General features: G+C 46.4%; 1 protein-coding gene across 2 annotated transcripts in view; it reads left to right on the top strand.

Moving 5' to 3' along the window:
* The first annotated feature begins 5,482 nt into the window (after positions 1-5,482).
* The window catches only part of St6gal1 (ST6 beta-galactoside alpha-2,6-sialyltransferase 1), a 99,808-nt gene continuing 83,767 nt past the window's right edge, over positions 5,483-21,523 (top strand). The window contains exon 1 of one of the 2 annotated variants that reach the window (XM_010624153.3): positions 5,483-5,675. The gene's annotated coding sequence lies outside the window, so the exon portion shown is untranslated. The remainder of the gene's footprint in view (positions 5,676-21,523) is intronic. The other variant, XM_010624149.3, reaches the window with a different exon arrangement.

The raw sequence follows: 21,523 nt of genomic DNA, 5'->3' as shown, positions 1-21,523 counted from the left end.
CAGTGTCAGGGTGAGGCAGAACCGAGTTCAAGTTGCCAGGAGGTCAAGGAGCAGAGTTCAAGCTGGCAGGAGGCACATAGAGTATTGCAGGATGAACAAATAGGGTTTCAGCCTCACAGCCAGAAACCAGCCTGAACTTCAGAGGAACTAAAGGTGCAGGCTTACTGGGATTATCTACTACACCTTTATTAACCTATGGCTGGCTTGCTGGGGTTAATCAACATAGATCTGGGCTCTGTCTGCCTACTTTGTCTACCATTACCAGCAGACACACCCTGAAGTGAACATTTTTTTCTTCTTTTTTTTGTTCTGTTCTCTTTTTTGACTGTTTGTTCTTGTTTTTATGAGTGTAAACATTGTTTCTAGTTTTTATATTGTTGTTGTTCTCTTCTTGTGTTTATTTCTTCCTTCTCTCTTTCTCTCCTGTCTTTTTCACCACTTCCCCAAAGTTTCTGGAATCTTCCTTTGTCCTCCAGCTTTGCTTTAATCTCTTCCTCTTCTTCTATTGCTCTGTTTTGCCCCCTTTTAAATGTTCCCTCCTGAGCATAAAATTGACATATTGAGGGCATATTTACTGTATACAGTTTTCTGATTTGTTTTTAGATTTTGTTATATTACCACATCTATAGCTCACAGGTTAGAGGTGGTAAGTTAATCAGTAACAATATAAAAAGAAACTCACACGGAAGAGTGGTAATATAGGGAACAGAAGAAAACTTCACCAAACTCTAATTACTAGTCTCAGAGCGACAAGTAAAGGATTGCACAAATAAGAAAAGTAAGCAACAAAAAGAGTACTCAGAAAAGAAGGAAGAAGTCTAAGAAATTGAAAGAATGATAGCAGAAATAAATAAGCATAGGTGTTGGGATATAAAGTTGTGAACACTTGCAGAAAGTGTAACCAGAAAAAAAGTTAATGAAACACACACACAAAAAGAAAGAATTATTTTAAGAAGCCTAACATCTAAATAATAAGACTTACAGAAACAAAGGGTAGAGACACTGAAAGGAGGAAAACATCATGTAAATAATACAAGAAAGAAATTGGGACCAAAGAACATAGGTTCTAGATTGAAAAGCCCACTGGAATACCTAGATCTGTGAATAACAAAAAGACACCAGAAGAGAAGCTTCTAGACAGAGACATAAATAAAACCCTAACGATTACATATAAGAATAGAAATCCAATTGACATGAGATATCTCTGGGTAATACCAGCAGTGAGAAGACAATGAAGCCATACCTTTAAAATACTAAGATGATATAATTTCCAACTGAGTGATTCTATCTAGGCAAATTATTAATCAAATGTGCAGGTGGAATATGGAGTCCGGATGAGAAGTCTCAATTATTTTACCTCCCACACATCTTTCTGAGAAAGCTATTATGCATATGTTCCTCAAAACTACAGAATAAACAAGAAAGGGTAAATAGAATCTTTGCTTAAGCCCAGAATGCCCTCTGGTTCTGATTGGAGGAGGACAGAAGGTTCTAGAAGATAGAGCTTCATGAAATTAAAAACACGCCAACAGAAATGATAGTATTTGATCTGCAATGAGTTTTAATACTTTTGTCAAGAAGTTGAGGAATGAATTAGTGTTACACAAAACATAAAGTACACAAATAAGAGGCAATAATGACTCCAGAATTGACAACCAAGAAATTGACATGAAAGGAATTAATTGTAATAAATCCTACAGCTTAGCTGCGAGCAGTAATTTATCTGGTTATAATAATGTAGGTTCTGGTGTTGACATAATAAAAAACGATGTGACTATATTGGGAGGATGTAGGGAAAAGTATCATATATATATGTGGTAAAAGAGCTAAAGTCTTACTTTCTTTAGGAAGTCAAAGAATAGTTTCTAGCATTGAAAAAAAGCCATATTAGTATGCTATTCATATATACTGAGAGAACTCTGGAAACAGGTAAAAGATCTGAATTTTTTTGCCTTCAGGCAGTAGAAATTAAGGACAGGAAGGGGCAGATAGGGCCTGTTCTCCCTGTAAGCCCTGCAGTGCTCCTGGACTTAAAACAATCATGTGTGTATTGCTTTGATTAAAAGGGGGCTCAGTGGTGCCCGTGTATCCAGAGTGGTACCTAGAACAGGGCCACATGAACACTGAAGGACTGCTGTGGGGGGTTCTTTACCACACAGTCAAGGAGCAGGCCACTGTCCTTGGGCCTCTTCCACATGGCAGTGGGAGAAGAGCTTCCCTTTGCTGGCTCTCTGAAAATCATTTCTCCTGTCAGAAACCATTTCTCCTCCGACCGTCTCCTTTATTCAGTGTTTGACTCAAATTTAATTTCAGCTCTTGATGGAGATCTGGCCTAGCTTCATCCTGACACTCAGAGAATGAGGGCATTTGGGGTGGGGGCGCTTTGCAGCTCTGGGCCTGGGCTATTTCTAAAGCTCTTGTCACCTCATCTGAAAAGGCAGAAAACGCTTCTTGCCTCAGAGGATTGTGTGACCAATAAATAATTTAGTACACATGCACCTAGTAAATGGTAATTGCTAAAATAAATTAAAGTAAAACAAATATCCTTATATTTGTTTGTGAACATCTGTAGTTCACACATGGTTGAAGACAGGAGCCCCATGTTGAACCCAGGCCTCACTGAGGAAACTTCAAGAAGGAGCATGAGCCTGGCTGGGGAGGGAAGAGGAGGGTGGGAATGAATAATGTGCAATATACAAGGATCTATGAAAGCTCTTAGCTAATTTACTTCTACTTCCAAACACAGAAATTGCTCACCTCACATCAAGTGGAATAATGCGTGCAGCGCTAAATAAGGCTATCTTTTACCCTGAGGCGCCCACGTGCCTGGTCGTGATGGCTCTTTGAAGCAAGGGACCTGGCCTAGTGTCTCGCTCCTGGGAGAGGCTGATTCACTCACTGTCTGACTCAATCAGAGCCTGTGAGCTCGGCCCGGCTTGCGGGGTTGAGCTGTGAAGTTCTTAGGGTGTACAAGCAGGATTCAAGGTTTGAACTTCTTGGGTCATTTGGTTCTTGGGGTGCTTTCTGAATACTGGTTCAGGGCTACGATCAGTGTCTCATACCCTAGGCGCCTGACAGACACTTTGCTTGAGGCAGGAGGAGGGTGTTGGTGAGGCCCTGGCAGCTGCTTATTTAGCTACTCTCTTTCTTAGAGCCGTCTTCTCTGTCTTCTGGGTCTGAAGAGGGAGGGAAGAAGATCTGCGGAGCCACTGCCAGAGCAGAGGGGGACGGAGAGACGGACTAAGCAGAGAATAGGCCCTGAGCGCAAAGCAAGAGTTGGGTTTGACCTTGGCTGCTGGGCCTGGGAGAAAAGCAGGAGACCAAACCTGTGTGTGAAGCCCAGTGACCCCTGTGAGACTGGGAGGAAGGTCATGGGAGCTGGTGGACACAGACTGGACGAAGTGGGAGGTGTGTGAAGACTGCAGCGAGGTTTAAGTGTATGGGGGCTTGGGGACAAGGGGCGTGCAAGGGGGACTTTGATCAGCTGAATGTGGAGCAGGGTTATAGGAGTTTGCATAATCTACTTGACAGAACAAAGCTTAGATGAGATTGGGTGCGTTCAGGGTGGTATGGCCGTAGACCAAAAAACAAAGACTTTAGACTTTAGAAAACTCATGTAGCTGTAGCATAAGCAATCCAGGATGGTCCTAGCTGGTAACCACATCTATCCAAATCTCAGGCATGAACTTGAGAAATCCCTACCTGACTGCCCTCCTGTCCCCACAGTGACTCTGCCTCCTGGCGTTTTGTTGACATTAATTATAGACAGCTGCAAAGTGCACAAGGCCTCAAGCAACTTTTTCTTTTTCCGCTTCACCTGATGCCTTTGCTGTTTGCTCTGTTCTGCCCAGAGTCGCTGGAAGCCTTGGCATTTCCACCCCTCAGTGGCGCTGTCAGCTTCAGTTTGAAGCTCACTCATTCCTGTCAGGCCCTGCCCTCTCAAGGGGTGACCCTTGTTTCTCTGACTTAAACCCTTTCTTGTACCTGGACACCACACCCTTGTGAATCTGCCACGCCTCTGTCCCCTGGTGGCTTGCTTTCTTTTTCTTCTCTGCCACTTCTTACACACCTTCGCTGCACACCTTGACGAGGGATGCACATTCTTGCCTTGTGGATCTTATTTGAGACTGCGGTTAAGTACGGAAAATGTCTGTTAGCCTTAAAAATTGACAAGGCAGGTGCCTTGAGCTCCACATTCATCTCCACTCGAAATGTCACACTGGTGAGCAAGGGTGTGGGCGTGGGAAGTCAGGAATGTGCACATTTCTCCGTTTGTGGCAGGCATTTCTATGCTACAGTGGTCCTGGAGGCAGCCTGCCCGGGGCTGTTCACAAACCTGAGAAATCCGGAAGCTCTGTGACACAGAAATTGGATTTCTTTTTCTTTTACATTTTTTTTTTTTCAGAAATTTGATTTCTAAGACCGTGTTTTCAGGAAGTAATTAAGGGTTTTCCCCAAAGACATAGTTTCAAACGCTGTTTTCCAATTAGCATAAAGGAGTTGGAGCAGACTTGGATGTCAGCCTTTAGGGGTTGGGTACAATGTATTGGGCAGCTGTTGAGGGGACCTTTCCATCCGCGGACTGTAGGGCACCCAAGGCACATACATGTTAGGCAACCATTAAAATAAACCCGCAGAATACTTAATGACTTGCGCTAAGCCATGCCTTGCCTTTCCTCATCTTTATTTTTAAAAAATCTATCAAAAAAAAAATCTAGGCAACAAAAACCAAAACAAAGCACTCAAGGAGTTTATTACCTTTGGTTATCTTGGGTAGAGCAAGAATGAATAACTTTTGCCCTTCTGTTGACTTAATTATTTTCGATAGAACATCATAGGTTTCTTTGGCACAGTTACTTTGTTTGGTGCTGATGACCGAACTCGGGATCTTGCACTTGCGAGGCAGGTGGCGGAACCACTAAGCTAAATCCCCAGCCCTGGCACAGTTACTTTTAAAAGACGTGCTTTCTACGAAGACATCTAATCATCAAAATAATATATAGACTGAAAATCTAGGCTCAGGTAAAAGTGCTTCCAAAGTGAATGCGAAATTGCACTCACATTTGTAAAAGCATCAACAGCGTACTCCAGGTCAGAGGCAGACTGTGAGCAAGTCTGATGTGTTTGTTGATTGAAATCAACACATCTGCAAGTCTTGTGGGAACGCAAGACGTGGGCTGGAGATGTGCAGTTTTCTTACCTTGCTTTTTAAAAATACTAACGTGGAGTGGCGTCAGGGTCCAGTGGCTCCTGAGCGCATTGCTTCACCTAACCGGCCACTCACTGAGACAGTTCAGCTCCAGAAGGAGTGGGTATCGGTGGACACGGCCACTTTGGGCCCTGCGAGGAGGCTGGTTCCTCCTGGAGGGAAAGGCCGCGAATCTGACAAGGGCTCCGTCGTGGCTGGAGTGACCCTGGCTGGGAGGAGCAAAGGAGGGAGGAGCAAGGTTGCTTACCCTCTTGCGTGTATTAACATATGTGCTTGTGGTGTTCAGCCCCAAACTTTGCTCTTGTTTCTTCCTCCTGCAGTTGGGGGTAGAGCCAGTTGTGCAGATCTCTGCAGCGAGCAGCCCATTGAAGAGCCACCAGTGTCTGGGAGTCCCGCCGAAATGAGCTCGCTCTCCTGAGCCTGTCCCAAGCCAAGTCCATCCACCAGGTCTCATCACATCGCTGAGGTAAGACCCTGTGACTCCCAGCTAAGGGAAAGAGAGAACAGAATGCCTCTGGGGGTGGAGGTGGTGGAGGGGATGATGAAAACTTCCTCTGAGGCTCAGCAAAGAAGAAGCAGTTGTTTATGATTCCACCAGACCATCTGCTTCCCTTTAGCCCATTGGGAGGTGGGGTCACTCGGTGGCCAAACAAGCTTTTATTTGACAGAGCAGGTATTTTGAAATCTTGATAAGGAATTGTATTTTCTCAATTGCTGATGAAATCTGAACTCCACAGGGAATGAATTTATCCTCCAGGTAAGACAACACAGATTCAGATGAATGCTTACATACACCTTCTCTGTTCTGCAAGAGCAGTTGAGCTCTTAGGAAACAGGCACACATGCGCATGCACACACACCAATCCAAGGGAGACAGAGTAACAGAAAAATTTCAGGGAAGTTATTGCAAAACATTCCAGTAAGCTCACTAAAAATGCTTTTAATTACCTAGATATGTCCTGATTATAAAGGAAATGCATTCTCCTAAGACATTTGGAAAAACACCCGTGTGAAAGAAAATAAAAACATTTCTGCAATCTTACTCCTATTGGGTAGTTTTCCTCATGGTTACACTTCACCTTCTACAGGATGTTGATCGTTCTTACCGGAAGGTGGAGAAGTGCAGCAGAGAGACGCTCAAGGAGGGCCCAGGAGATCTTGCTTCTAGTCTGGAAAATCTCCAGGGCCAATTTTTAAATATCCAGGAATTTTGTTGAGAAACCATTGGCAGCTTAAAAGTGACCATTGTGGGAAAATGCATGCCATGGAAATGAACAGATATACAAGCCAGGGCCTTTCTGGTTTGGAGATTCAGGTCATGTCAGAACACCACAGGTTCTAGCACCTGTACCATCCACACGCTGTGTGGCCCTGGGCGATCGCTTCGCTGGCACGATGTGTCCCTTGGCTTCCTTTCCGGTGCACCATGGACGCTCAACAAACTTTAGCTGAATGAATAAATGGGAGTGAGATTTCCATCCTTATTATCTCATAAGACAGCAGTGAGAGTCCCTTGAGAAAGAGAAAGTGTCTTGTACTCCGTGAGGCTCCCCGCCCTTGCAGGGGGTTTAGCTGATTGGAAGACCTTTAATTTATCAATGGGGAGAAGTTGGCTGTGCCCCCCCCCACCTTTTGGCTCTTGCTCCCTGGCAGGTCTCTGAGTTTTTGACATCCTTTCATAAAGGCAGGTGAAAACCCTCCATTTGCTGACCAACATCTGGGGCACATTTCCTTCCTGGAAAAAGTCAAGAAGTTGGTCAGAGATGTGTGAAAAGGAGGCCTCAGCAGTACTGGATGTGAGAGCCAGGACTGCAATCAGCTTTTGACTCACAATCTCTACTGGGGTGGGGGTTGTGAGGGGGAACTTCCTGCCAAATGTGAAATTTCAACAAAAGCTTCTTTCTTCAAGTTCCTGGTGTTGAAGCAGATTAGAGCTAATTAAATAAGCATAATGGAGTCCCAGCCTCAGCCCTCTTCTTTCTACTTTCCGAATCTCTTGCTTTCCTCTCTGCACCTCCTGCCTATTTCCTCAAAGAGAGGGGACGAGCAGAGGGTGGGACAGTTTATCTTTGTAGAATTGTGGGTTCAGAAAATAGTAAAAGTGGAAAGAGCTATAGAGGTCAGCTGGTCCCCCACCCTCATTTTAAGACACCAAATCACGCAGCAACTGGGGGTGGACCATGCCTGTGCTGGAAATAGGTTTCACCCTGGTAAGGAAGGAAGCACAGGCGGAGCCTTTGTATCCACCTGGCAAGGGGATGTGGAGGATAATCCTGTGCTACCCTGGCTCTGCTCTTCCCAGGTCTTCTGCCGTATCTGCTGCACTTCAGGGCCCTCTAGTTTTCTTGGAATTAAGTGCTCTTGCTCATCTGGGTCTTAGTTTTCCAGCTCAGGGAAGCCAGCTTAAGGAGATCTTATTCGGAGGACCTTTGAGTGTGTTCATGAGGAAGGGAAGGCATGGGCAGGACACTGAGCTCATGTTGGTTCCAGGGCATGAGTTCTATGCTGTCCATATTGTCCCTTTCAATTCTGCAACAGTCTAAAAGGTATCCATCCTCCTGTCTCAGACAGGAGTTGAGTCTCGGGTACAGACTCCCTCAAGATTTTGTTACTCATAAGCAACAGAGATGTCAGCTAGGTCTGTTTGTGACCTCTTCAGCTTCTCAGAGCTAGGGAGGGCTCTTCACGGCCAGTAGTCACCCTTGGAGGAGTTCCAAGTCCTGTTCCAGTGGTCAGCGTGCATTCCCTCGGGGAACTTCATTCTGTCTCCAAAGCCATGTGAACAGCTGTGGTCTACAGCGATTGGAGTTTCGCAGAATGCTGCTCTGTTCTTCCAGATCCTGAGGGCTGTCTTCTCTGTTGTGTAAGACTGTGCTGGAGCTGACAGCACCCACGGAGCTTATAGCAGGTCCCCTTGCTCAGGTGACATTCCAGCAGCTGTGTTTCTGGGCCCTGCGTTTCTACTCAGTGAGAAGCAGGTGGCCTCTCCACCTTAGAGCTCTGAGCACTTTCCCTGGGAACACACAAAGAGTTATGTTACCTTTTTCTCTATGGCTGGGGAAGAGGTTATGCCTAGGACAAGAAAGATTTAATTCACTTCATCAGGTATTTACTGAGTGCCTACTGTGTGCCCAGCTGAATATACCAGCCTGTTTGAGCAAGAAATTCTCACTTAGCCTTGGGCATATAGATCTGACAAGGGACAAGGGTAGGAGCTTCTCCGGACCAAGACTGTGTAGCACATCCATTCTCCTTCCCTTTCCTGTGTCTTCCTACTGTCTCCCGTGACCACGCACCTCCCATGTGTTCTACAAGAACCTGCAAGAAAGAAATTGTCTCAGGTTGCTCTGCAATCTTGAGTTGGGACCCGAGGTTCCCAGATTCCTGAACACAGCCTTTTTAACGTTTAGCCAGTGAAGTGGAAGACAGCAGCACGTGGGCAGGGTCTTTGGATCGGACTGAGGGGGAGGAGGCCCAGGGAGCAGCCTGGGAAGGTTGCCGCTCTGGAGGTGGGTGCTGGGCTCTGTGGCAAGGGCCGATGGGATCACCAAGCGTGCTGGCCTCACAGATAATCACGAACCCTTTTCATCCAAGACATATGATCAGTTTCAGAGGGAGGACAGGCTCAGTGCTGCAGAGCACTGTGAGCTGAGAGTCCCTCGGAGGCCTCCACCTCTTACCATAGAAGAGGTGGAAGCCCAGAAAGGAGACTGGGCTTGGGGAACTGGAATCTGACCCCCTGGCTGCTCAGGGTCTGTCTGCCAGACCATTCTGGCTGAAGGGGAAAGGTTGCCTGGGCATCAGCGCAGCCATTTCCTATCTCAGCCTGCCTGCCTGCTGGTGGGCTGTTTTGCGTGTGTGTGTGTGTGTGTGTGTGTGTGTGTGTGTGTGTGTGTGTGCGCGCGCACGCGCGCACGCACTGGAGACAACACGAACATCATGTTAGGGATCTGGGAATCTTCTGTAGCCCTGACCTTTTGTCCTCCTCAGGGGATTGCTTAGGCCAGGGAGCCATCACCCGTGGCTGCAAGCTGGGAGTTTGCCATTGTGGGAGGCATCGCAGTTCAGACAAAAGCGCCCTGGCTTGAAAGGGGTTTGACTCCACTTTAAGCCTGACTTGGCCACAGCTGCAGGACCACCTAGGCCAGTGATGGCGGCGAGTCTTTTAGAGCTTTCAGTGATACAGATGTTGTGTTGCAGTATTTGTGCCATAGGTTTACCACCGCTGAGTCCTAGGCTCTCTGACCCAGATTCCTCATCTGTAAGATGGGCTCAATACTGCCTACCTGGAGCGAAGGTGAATAATAATTTATATTTTTCCTTACGAAATAGTTGCTCATGAAATGGTACCCATTAGTGTTCTTCTTGTACCTTTACTGAGATGTAACTGACAGGCAAAAACTTGTGTATATTTATTTGGTGCAACTTGCTGACTTTTGACATAGGCATGTATACACTCATGGATCTCTTCCTACAGTCACATTAATGAGCCTAATTGTCCCTCTGTCAACTTCCTCCGGTCTTATCCCTCCCTCCTGTTCCTTTGTTTCCTTCCTTTCACCTCAGCAACCGCTGATCTACTTCCTATCAGTGTACATCCGTGCATATTTCCTAGAACTTTTTGTAAGTGGAATTATGCAGCACATACTCTTCTCTCACTCAACATAATTTTGGGGGGCTGATTTTGATTAATTTCCTTTTTTATCTTCGCATGGCATCTCACTGTAGTAGTTCTTCTTTTAAGAAAATAAAGTTATTTAATTTTATCCCATCCCCCTGCCCTATTTACAAAAGCTTTGTTTCTGTTTTTCCTCCTATTTCCCTTTTTCTCTTGTCCCTCCCTTCCTTTCTCCTTTCCTCCTCCCACATTCCTCTTCCCATTTGAACACTTTCTTCCCAGTTCCTAACATCCATTATACATCTTAGTTGTTATTTCCACATTGTTCCTCTGGTAGTATTTGAACATGTGTGTCCAATTTATTTCGCTTAGGAGTATGGTCTCAAGGTCCGTGCATTTAGATATAAATGTCCGAAGCTCATCCTTCTTTATGGCAGAGTGGTATTCCATTATGTTAAAAACCCACATCCTCTTTATCCACTCATCAGTTGACGGGCATTTGGGCTGTTTTCAAGAGTCAGCTATTACAAGCTGTGCTACTATAAACATAGGTGTGTATATATCGCAGTGGTATGATGCTTTTGATTCTTTCAGGAAGATACAAGAAGAGGTACAGCTGGGTCAAATGGAACCTTTCTTTACTTTTAGTTTTTTGAGAAATCTCCATACTGATTTCCACATTGGTTGCACCAGTCTACACTCACACCAGCAGTGGAGAAGGGTTCTCTTTTTCCCACTGCCCCACCAGCATTTGTTATTGGTTGATTTCTTGATAGCAGCCATTTTTTCTGGAGTGAGATGAAATTTCAGTATTGTGTTAATTTGCATCTCTAGAATGACCAGTGATGTTGAACATTTTTTCATGTATTTATTTTATTTTTTTTGGCACTGGGGATCAAACTCGGGACCTTGTGTTTGCGAGACAGGCAGCAGAACTACTGAGCTAAATCTCTGGCCCTATGTATTCATTTTTTATCTGAGAAGTCTTTTTTTCAGATGCCCATTTTTACAACAGGACTTTAAATTTGAGGAATCTGAGTTTTTAAAAGTTTTTTATATGTTGTAGATCATAATCCTTTATCTTCATAGCTGGTTAAAAAATTACCCACTCTGTGGGTTGTCTCTTCACTCTATTGTTGGCTTCTCTTTCTGTGCAAAAGCTTTTTAATAAGATGAGGTCCCAGTTGTTGGTTGTTGATTTTTTTACAGTATTTCCCATGTGGTCTTTTTTTTTTTTTATTGTCATTCATGTTGTTTTAGGTGTCAGTGGTTTGCTCTTTTATTGCTAAATGGTATCTCATGGTGTGATGCACCACAATTATTTCTCCATTCATCTGTTGACAAATGTTTAGGTTATTTTGAATTTGAGACTATTAAAATAAAGCCCCTCAGCTGGGCATGGTTGGTACATGTCCATAATCTCAGCTTCTCCAAAGAGGCAGAAAGATCAAAATTTTAAGGCCAGCCTGGACAACTTTGTGAGACCCTGTCTCAAAATAAAAAGGGTTGAGGATGTCATTTAGTGGCAGAGGGCTGCTGGATTTGGTCCCCAGTATGAACACAAAAACAAAAACAACAAAACAGTAAGTATTTGTGAAAAAATATTTGTGGCAACTCGTGCAGTCATTTCTCTTGGGTACATACATGGAAAAGGAATGGCTGGGTCACGAGGCAGGTGCACGTTAGCTTTGTAATATGTCAAATTGTTTTCTAGAGGGATTTTGCCGTTTCACTTTGCTGAGAGCTGTGTGTTAGAGCTGCAAGTGCTCTGCTTCCTTGCCAGTACTTGGTGTGCTGAGTCTTTTTAATCTTAGCCATTCTAATAGCTGTGTGGGAATATCTCACTGTGGTGTCATTTACATTTCCCTACAGATTAAAAGTGCCAGGCATCTTTCCATGTGCGTATTTGCCACCTACATATCTCCTTTTCAAAAGTGTTGGTTCAGATCTTTTGCTCATTAATAAAAAAATAATTGGGTTGTCTTCTTACAATTGAGTTGTAAGGGTTCTTTATATATTCTACAGACAGGGCCTTTACTGGATATGTTTTGCAGATGTTTTCTCAGTTTCTGCACCTTGTGTGTAGCAGGAGATATAAACAAATAGCCAATAATTAGAATCGAGTTGAATAAGTACTGTGCACAGCAAGTGTCGAGGAAGAGCGGTGATCTTAGAGTGGGAGGGTGTCTTGGAGGAGAAGGGATAGGTGTTCTGAAGGAAGTGAAGCTGGCTGGGGTTAGGTGGGGATGGAAAGGCGGCCTAGCTAGAAGTTTGTTTGTGCAGAGCAGCGGAGGTACAAAATAACATGTTGTTTATGAGACTAAGAACAATCTGATCTGGTTGAAGTCTAGGGATTTTGGAGCAGAAAGATGTGGGCATTTTTTTCTAGCTCCCCCATAGATTCACTGTGTATTAAAATAAAACTCTTTAATTCTGAAATAATTACAGATTCTCTGAAAGTTGCAGATAGGACAGGCTTCACATAACATGTGGTCTAAAGAGAGAAACACATATCATTAATTAAATAATAACACAAATGTAAAATCACGGGCTGTGGGAATTGCTAAGCAGGGAGCTCTGCGATGCTCTGAGGGTGAACCACAGCCTGAGGCCAAGGGCGCTTCCTCAGGAAGTGATTCAGACTGGAGCTTGGTTCTTAGCTTTGGGCAGCTGATACAGTGTGGAGTGCTGAGCTCACTTTGTGCTGTGTCCTGACTGTAGCCTGACCCAGCCTCTGTCCCCCTGGGGTCTCCCCCAGCAACCCAGCGTGCTCCACGATGCTGCCCTTATCCAGCCTTTCACAGCTGCTGCTGGTCCCACAGACCTGAGGGACACTCAGAGCCCGTGCTTCCTTTTTCTGGGTGTCTCTGCGTGTGCTCCTGACTGTCAATTTATTACTCAGCTAGACATAGCGAGCCCTGTCGGTGGGTTTTGATGGTCATAAACACTTTCTAGAACTACTTTATTGGGGTACAATTTACATTCCATGAAATTAACCCGCATTCAGAGACCAACTCAGTGAATTTTTAAAAAACTGTATTTCCTGGGTTGTGCAACTGTGACCACAGTCCAGTTTGAGAACATTGCCTTAGTTGGCTGGGTCATCCTTACAGGCAAAAGGAGAAGGGGATTGTTTTCATTTGGGCAAGGTTGGCTCTGGGCTTCAGCAGGAGAGAAATAGGTGTCTCTGGCTTCTCTCTTCAGTGGACCGGCTTCTTGTGGAAGAGGCCACGTGTGTGTGCATGTGGGGTGTGGTGGCTGCAAGGCAGGGCTTTGCTTTCTACCTTGTGGCTGTCCCTTGGAGACAGGCCAGGGCCTTGCTTCTGCAGTACTTGCTGTGGCGCTGGATTGCCGACCCAGCAGACAAAACAAAGTGCTTTGGCAGCCTGCCCTGTCCACCTGTTGCAGTTCAGGAGATCCCTCAGGCTCTGCCTGTCCACAGCCAAACTCAGCAGCTTCACGTCACATTCTGCCCTGCCTGACAGTCTTTCTGCTCTTACCCACCAGTCCCCTCCTTGTCCCTCTCCTGTGGCCCAGGAGGAAGGGGAAGGACAGGAAGAAGCAGAACACCATTCCCGTGTTTCCGTGTCAGGCAGCGCCCAGAGATCCCTAGGAAGGGTGACCTGTGACTCCAGTGGTGTGGAGGGGAGGGAGGCTGGGCCTGAAGGAGGCTGGGGGCTCCGGGCTGGGATAAATGGGGTGCCACATACTGGTACACCAACTCTGCACCTCCACAGCCCCGAGAGTGAGCGCCTCCTTAGATTTTGTATCTTAGGCGCCTCCTTTGCTTCACCTTCATCATGGCTCTGGGGTACAGTGGCGTTTGGGAGGACACTGGTGACTTTAGAGAAAGGCCTGGTTCGCAAAGGGCTGAGGCTCCAGTGTGGATGAGTTTCTTCAGAAGAAAGCCTCCCGTACATAGCAAGCTGCGTGGAGCTCACTTCTCCTCCTCCTCCTCATCCCAAGACAGTCCTCAGCTTCTCCGTAGATGAGCCAGTTCTCCCAGAGCACACTGAAGACCACAGATCAAATTCAAATTCCCTGCTCTTCCGACCCCATCTTACCACAAAAAATTCTGAGCCCTGGAGAAATACCCTATAAGTCAGTCCAAGGCAACATGGGGTGGTGTGACCTTGTAGATCTTCCTTTGCTTGACTTTGACTTTTCTTCTCGAGTTGCTTTACGCTTCTCTTCCATTCACCTTCCTCGAGTGTCCCCCTCCTGTGAGAACTGGAAATAGAGAGCCACTAGTCAAAATCCGATTGATATTTGAAGATTAAGGTCTAAGTCTCTTTATTTAGTGCTTGGTACTACTAAGTGTTTTTGCAGGTGTTGTTACATACTGGCATGGTGACGAAATGTGGTGAATATTTAAATTAAAATTTTAGTACAGTAAAACACACATTGCCTTTAATTTCATCATAACACTGTCTCCTTTCAAACACATGTATCCCATTGTTTTTATCACTTTCTGAAGCAGTTCTGGAAGTCCTCTTTTACGAATGTCTTTGGTTCTACTGTCCTTGCTGCCTCCCTGTCCTGGAGGGATCAAAGCGCTTGCCCGAGTTCGCATAGTTCCCTGTGGAGTTGGGGGACCCGACAAGCATTCTCGTCCTACACAGCACACTGCTTCCGTCGTGTGTGTGTCCTGAGCGCCTCGCTGCCAGGCTGTGGCTTAGGTGCTACGACAGTACGAATGAAGGACGCTTTCGCCCCCTTGCTCCCCGCTTTCCAGGGAGATGGGCCCACGCTTCACAGTCTCCTGACCCAGGTGTTTCTCTGCGACTGTGGTGATGACTGCTGACACGAGTTCACGGTTCCGTTCACCCCTGGGCCACAAGTCACATGGGCTTCTTCCTCTCTGCTCCTCCCTCTGGGGAACAGAGAGGGTAAAGCAGGGCAGCACTGCTCCCACACAGACCCTGGGCGAGGCAGCTCGTTCTGCCAGGAGTGTGATACCTCTCCCCGCTCCCCAGCCTGCATTTGTTTCTCTGCTGTTTCTCCAGCGGTTTCCCCTGGCAGAACTGCAACTTGCTTCTGCGATGTAGCCCTGATAAGAGCGAATTATTCTGGCCTCCTCTACCCCTGAGCCCCAGTGAGAGTTTGGAGCTTGTGTTTTCACTTGTCATTTTAGACTGTTTGCCAGAGTTTGCGGAAAAAGGCCTGTATTATTAATGCCCTTGCTGGGAACAGCTGTTCCCTGCCAGGTTGTCATGTGAGACCTCTGCGGAGCCCCGAGCTACAAGGCCCATGGCTCTCCCGGGCCCGGGCCCGCTGGCTCAGGTGGGAAATGTGATCCTGCAGATCTGCAAACAGCCAAGAAGCACTTGGAGGAGGCCCAGGGAGTCTCACAAAGACCCCGAGGCCCTGAGAACGTCCCTGGGGGGCTGATTCCCTTCTGGTGCTTCAGTGGGAGCTGTTGTTTTTGCAGACCGGAAGCCCCTCAGCAAGGTAAAAATGAAGATGATAACCAGTAGAGAACCAGAGAGACGCCACTCCTTACAGGGGGTACTGTCCTCACCACTTCGCTTTGGTCTTCGGAACAGGCCTTGGTGATGGGTGGGGCTTACTATCCTTTCCATGGGTGGGAAGAGCCTCAGAGAGGTCCCATCAGCTACCCAAGGCCATGCAGGTAGGAAAGGCTGGAGGTGGGATTCAAACCCAGGTCTGTCGGGTCAAAAGCACATGGGGCCCTGAGCGCCACTAGACACACTGTTGTATGTATTCCCCAGACGTACCTTCAGCATGTCCTGCTGTTGGTCCCAGTTCTTCTTCCTCTCCTCTTTGTCTCTTCCGTGTCTAAACATCTTTTTGGGAGCTTTGCATCCCAAGCTCAAGATTTGATCAGAATTTAGCATTCACTGAGCCAGGGCTAGTGGGGTGCAGGATTTGTGGTGGGCAGGCTGGGAGTGAGAGAAGATGGTGCCTGGACACTTCACTTTCTGTAGGCCGGAAAAGCTGCTCTTCACCGCCTCATGCCTCATCAAGCCTGTTGTTAGCGACAGGATCTCACTACAGAGTTCAGAGCAAACAGTGTAATAATGTCACTCTCTGCTAGCCCCAGTTTCTTGAAGATTAGATTGAGACTAGAAACACTTTCATCTCATTGAAACCCACTTCCTGTCATAGCAGGCCTGATATTCTTCATCTACCTCTCCGCTTATTCCTATCCCTGAGCACAAGAAGCCCACTTTCACGACAGTGTCTTTTGCATTGCCGTTCTCTCAGTTGGATAGGCCTCACTTTGCCTGGCACACTCCTATTCTCCGCTTATTCCTATCCCTGAGCACAAGAAGCCCACTTTCACGACAGTGTCTTTTGCATTGCCTTTCTCTCAGTTGGATAGGCCTCACTTTGCCTGGCACACTCCTCGTCCTTCAAAACTCAAGATAAACTTTATCTTTCTATCTTCCTCTAGCAGAGATAGCACCAGCCTGGCTTTCTGTTCTTCATACCTTGCATAGTTTTCCATTCATGGCTTTATGTTCTTTTCTCCTAAGGCCTCAGGAGCAGGGGATGGACTGTATTTATTCCTGATTCACCTGTGCTTGGGGAGTGCCTTTATGTCTAAATGAATAAGGGCTCATTCATAAAATATCCTATGTACTGAACTGTACTGTGTACGTGGACTACTTTACCCAGGATGCGAGGTCAGGGGAGTTCAGAGAAAGAAGAGTGATAGGTCAGAGATTAACTGGCCAGTGGGCCAGGTGCTGTGCTGATGGCATTATTGCAAAGTTCCCTACAACAGCTGGAGAGTGTCCCAGAGAAGTGAAGTAGTAGTGGGAGACCTTGTCAGTAGGGAGTGTGACAGGGCTACTCCCTGTCTCCCAGGGAGAGGAGCTTTGTAGGGAGAAAGCGGGACGCTGGATGGTCTCAAAAGGACACGGGATGGTTCTGCAGAGCGGGGGTAGAAGCAGAGGCAGGAGGAAGTCCAAGGCAAACTCTCCCTCCTTACCGTGGCCCTGGGGGGCATCTCACTGGCAGTAGATCCTGTGCAGTGGCAGCTCCTGAGGATGCAACATGACCTGGCCAAGCCTGTTTGGAGCCAAGTCCTGCTTATATAGGACATTCTGTGGCACTGGGCCTCCTGTCCCTTTACTTCTTCCTTCCCCTGCTGCTAAGGCTTAGGAGACACTGCTAGGTATAGGTACTTGGTGCTTTGGAAATGGTCGGATCTGAGTTTAAATTCTGGTCTCAAGCAGTTTAATTGCTAATGGTGTGTTACTGGGAAAAATAAAAGGGATGTTATCTTGGTAAGGTCATTAGGATTAGAGATGATGATGATTTTTTGTACAAATTGGTTTGTGACCATTGTCTCATTTGTTCCTCTCAAATCCTATAAACAGATGCCCTTGTCATGCTGAAATCACAGTCACATAACTAAATTTCAGCGAGGTTAAGTTGCCTGGGGTCATACAATGAATAAACAGTGGAATTAAGCTGTTGACCAGGTAGATCACACCTTAACCACTATACCATTGGTCCCTAATTTGTCTGACCCTAAAAATCAGTTCAGTCCCTTGTTAGAAGAGAGATTTCTGGGCTCTCACTTGGGTTGGGCCCAGCACAGTGAGTGTAACAGGCACTCAGGGTGATAATGGGATTTGGCAGGTTTCTAAACACTATATCGTAATTTCCTGTCTGTTAGATATGGCTGATGTTCAGCCTTTAATAAGTATTAGCTATTGTTGTTACCATATTAATGTACTGATGGAGGGATATTCATCTTTTAAAAGCTCATTAGTCCTAGGATTGGATTCTGGATTAGTGAATTAATATTCTGAAAGTCTAACCCCAGGACTATCTGCAAACTGAATGAGCTGCCTCTGGAAGTTCCTGTCGCTTGTGATCGAGCATATGGTGCCACTGTGAGTTGAATGTGAAGGTTGAAGTGTTAGTTCTTCAAGGATGTGGTGGTCAGTCCAACTGCTCTTTTGTGTGTGCTGTGCTGGGGAGGGCTTTGGGCGGTGCTGATGTTCCAGAAGGGTAGAAATAAGCAACATCAAAATCAGGAGAGACTGCAGCTCTAGGAGAGAAAGAAGGAAGGAGCTATTCTGGTACACTTAAGAAAAAATTAGTGTAACAGTGTTTTGAGCAAGGAATGATTTATGAATGGGTAACATTGGAGCCAGAATTGTGCAGGCAGCAGGCTGTGAGGGGCAAAACAGAGAGAGGTGAGTCAAGGGAAGCATCTTGGATTGGCTGGGGTGGGAGGACCCTGGTGCAGGTTATCAGTTGTCTTCTGGTTTGATAGTCTCCAGTTTCAGTTCACTGCGTTGAATTAGGTTTTGGTTTTGCTTACAAAAGATCTGTTACCAACACAATGTCAGGCTGATGCCATCCTCAGTCACTGCAGCAGAGGGGTGGCAGAGGCTGAAGCATGACGTTTCTAGGCCGTCAGCTCCCTGCTTGCTCCGAAGTCTCCCTGAAGGTGTAAGTCTCCAGATGGCAGTCACACCACCCGCCCTTTGAAACACTCCATGTCTCCAGGAGCTGGCAGTTGGCAGATAGATGTCTTTCTAGCTCTGTGCTTTTAAGTTGTTTAAGATGTCTGTGTTTTTAAGTTCCCGAGGCCCATTTGGTGGGCGCATTAATTACAGAAGACAGGGAATATCGCGCCATCAGGTCTTGAAGAAAAGCTCCACCCCTTCCCCAGTATCGATCGGGTTCTGATCTTAGCTTTGATGATGAAACTCAGGCAAATGCTTTCTCACAGACTGAAGAGCAATAGTCTCAAAGCCAAAGAAAATCCACTGAAAGATCATCTTCAGATACTCCCATGGGAACCTGGGAGTTAGGATCCTTGATAGCTCCTTCTTTGATCATTATGATGTGCTGGGTGCTTAACATATCTTTTCTCATGTCGTCCTCCCACAGGTTCTCTGGTTGTTGTCATGTCATGATATAGGTCATGGTATTCCTATTTCCCAAAGGAATAAATCGAGACCCAGCAAATTCAGTCGAGTTGCCCTAGGTGGTAGAACGAGTAAGCAGTGAAGTTGAACCTCCAGCCTAGGTCTGTGCAGCTCAGAACTGAGAACTTGCTATGCCTGTGTCATTTTATCTCATCGGAGTAGTAATGAGTCCTGCTTCTTTGACAGGGAGGACACTTAGGGATTGGTTGCTCAGACTGGCGACAGAGTGAAGCTATGGGGAAATAGCACTGAAACGAGGGAAGGTCCCTACATTCACATTGGAATCTGCCCCTGACCTTTTTCAGCGTGGCCACTGTGACCTTTGTCTTTTGGCCATTACAGTTAAGATAGATTGCTGGTTGCTTAGGAGTCTCACTGAGGCTCCATTAGCGCTAATGGCATCCGGGAATGTGTGTTTGCGAGTGTCAGTGACATAGAGCGCTCGGAATTTGGGTGATCTTTTCAAGGCTTCTGCCATTCCAAGAATAGTCCCTGCCTTCATTTTTAACACCAGCCAGACAATATCTTCTTCTCGGGCCTCTTTCTATAAATATGGTCAGTAATACATAGCTCAGTCTTTTGGGACAGGGGTCTCATTACACTTACTGAGCTGTTTTGCTCCCTATCTTACAGGCGTTACATTTGTCTCTCAAAACCACTCAAGGTTTGGGATTGTAGTTTATGTGGAGGTAGCGATGATTGCATTTAACTTCACACAGTGTCTAGCAGGTAACCAATGACACTGTCTTTTCATTAGTTGAGCGCGTGTGTGTTGCATACTTATCATAGCCTGGGCCCTGGATGTAAAAGAGCTGGGGATACAGAGCTAATTATTGCTTGGTGGAGGACATGGTTGAGGGAAGCAGAGAGCAGGGGAAGAACCAGAAAGAAGGGGAAGCAAACATAGTCCTCAAGGACACGCCCTCTTGACCCACCTACACGCGCCCAGCAGTGTGCTTTACTAATCTAGGTATCCCTCATGGCACTCAAGATGCCAGTCAATATTGACATCACACACGGCCTCTGCTACAAACCCTTGTCCTGACCCCCTGAGTGTCTGTCATTGGAATCACTACGGTGGCCTCCCGGGCATCTTCCTATTCCTGTCACCACATAGCAGTTGACAGTAAGTCAGTCTGGTTGTTCTTGTATTCACACCCTCACCGGAAGAGCCTTACATGGTCCCTACCATGAGCTAGGAGACTCCACCCACGCTCCTCCATCTCCTCCACTGCACTGTGTTCTCTCTGCCCCTCCCGTGCTCATTACCCTCCTGCCATGGGACTAGACACAGCCCTTTCCCTGCCTCAGACCCTCCCTGTCCCCTATAATGGGACCCACTTCCCAGTGAGGCCTCTGACTGCCCTTTGGAGAATGAAAACCTGTGCTGCTCAGCACTTCCTGCCTCTCCTTTCTTACGTGCTGCTCTGTTTTGCTTCTCAGAGCACTTGGCGTCCTTTAGGACACTGAATAATTTACTTGCTTCTTACGTACATGTTTTTTTGTCTCTCCCATCTTGCTAGTAGGTAGGGCTGTATGTAGGGGCAATGACCTTCATCTGCTTCACTCCCTGTTGTATCCTAAGCTCTAAGATTTCTGCTTAGCACATTGTAAATAGTTAATACGCCTCTTAAAATAAGTCAGTGTATTTCTGCTTAGCACATTGCAAATAGTTAATACGCCTCTTAAAAAATGAGTCAGTGTAGAAAGTCATCTTTTTGTGCACGTGGCCAGGCTGTTAGCTGGAGTCTGGGGGAGAGGCTGGCACTGGCCAGTTGGATGCAGGAATCTTCATGCAGCAGAGTGGGGGAGCCCAATTCTGAGACTGGACCCGGAGGGCAGTGGGCATCACAGGGCTGGCGGGAACCTGGGCACCGGGGGAAGGTGGAGCAGAGAAGTCGGCAGTGGGGCAGGTGCCTGTGAGGTGCTGGGGGACGGAGGTCAAAGATGACCGGACCAGAGTAAGAATCGGACAGGAATCTCAACTTTGCAATTAGAATAGTGATGTCAGTGGTGCGACACAGGCTGATTTCAATGATTTGGGGAACAAGAGGAAAGTGGAGAAGTGTACACAACTCAAGAAACGCTGCCATTGGAGAGAAGTAGGCTGCTGTTTAAGGAAGTGGTTTGCTTGAGAATTTTTTTTTTTTTAGTTGTGAAAAAATAATTTTTGGTCTGGATGGGTGAGTGTGGGAGGGAAATGCTACAGTACTAATAACATACAGATTGACATACAAAACAGCGTAGAACTTATATCCTCACCCTTTACCTAAGCGCTGTCCATGTGTGCCAACGAGTATGATAAGTCTGGGGAAGGGAGAGTAACAAGAGTTGGCTGAAACTGGTGAAAAGACCTCTGCGGCTGGAGCCAGTCTGTTGTCCACCAAGATGAGCCCCTCTCTGGGGGTGAGATTGAGATGATCCGAGGGCATTTCTTTTGGGTTTCATAAATAAAATAGTGTCAGGAAAGGAAAAAATAAAAAGGAATCGGACCTTGCAAAACATATATAGAACCAATTTTTTTCTTCATTTCTTTCTTAAATAAATTATATGCAAAGAAGGCAGCCTTAGTTCCCTGATGGAGGCAAATGTTCTAATGTTTACAGAAGTCCTAGAACGAAGCAGGACTACTCAACTCCTCTTTTAGTGATACCTTCTCAGAAAAGAGACAGATGAGTAGATTGCAGGGAAAAGAGTAAAATAAGAGGGAAAAACCCTGAATGCCTATTAACTATGCTGTTGCCCAGGAACTATGGTAGGGACGCATGCACCCTGCAA

The sequence above is a fragment of the Fukomys damarensis genome, unplaced genomic scaffold (genome assembly GCF_012274545.1).
Source record: "Fukomys damarensis isolate Sample0158 unplaced genomic scaffold, DMR_v1.0_HiC HiC_scaffold_12, whole genome shotgun sequence".
Taxonomy (NCBI): Eukaryota; Metazoa; Chordata; class Mammalia; order Rodentia; family Bathyergidae; genus Fukomys; species Fukomys damarensis.
Note: the sequence above shows the minus strand (reverse complement) of the source record. Positions and strands in the feature narration are given on the sequence as shown.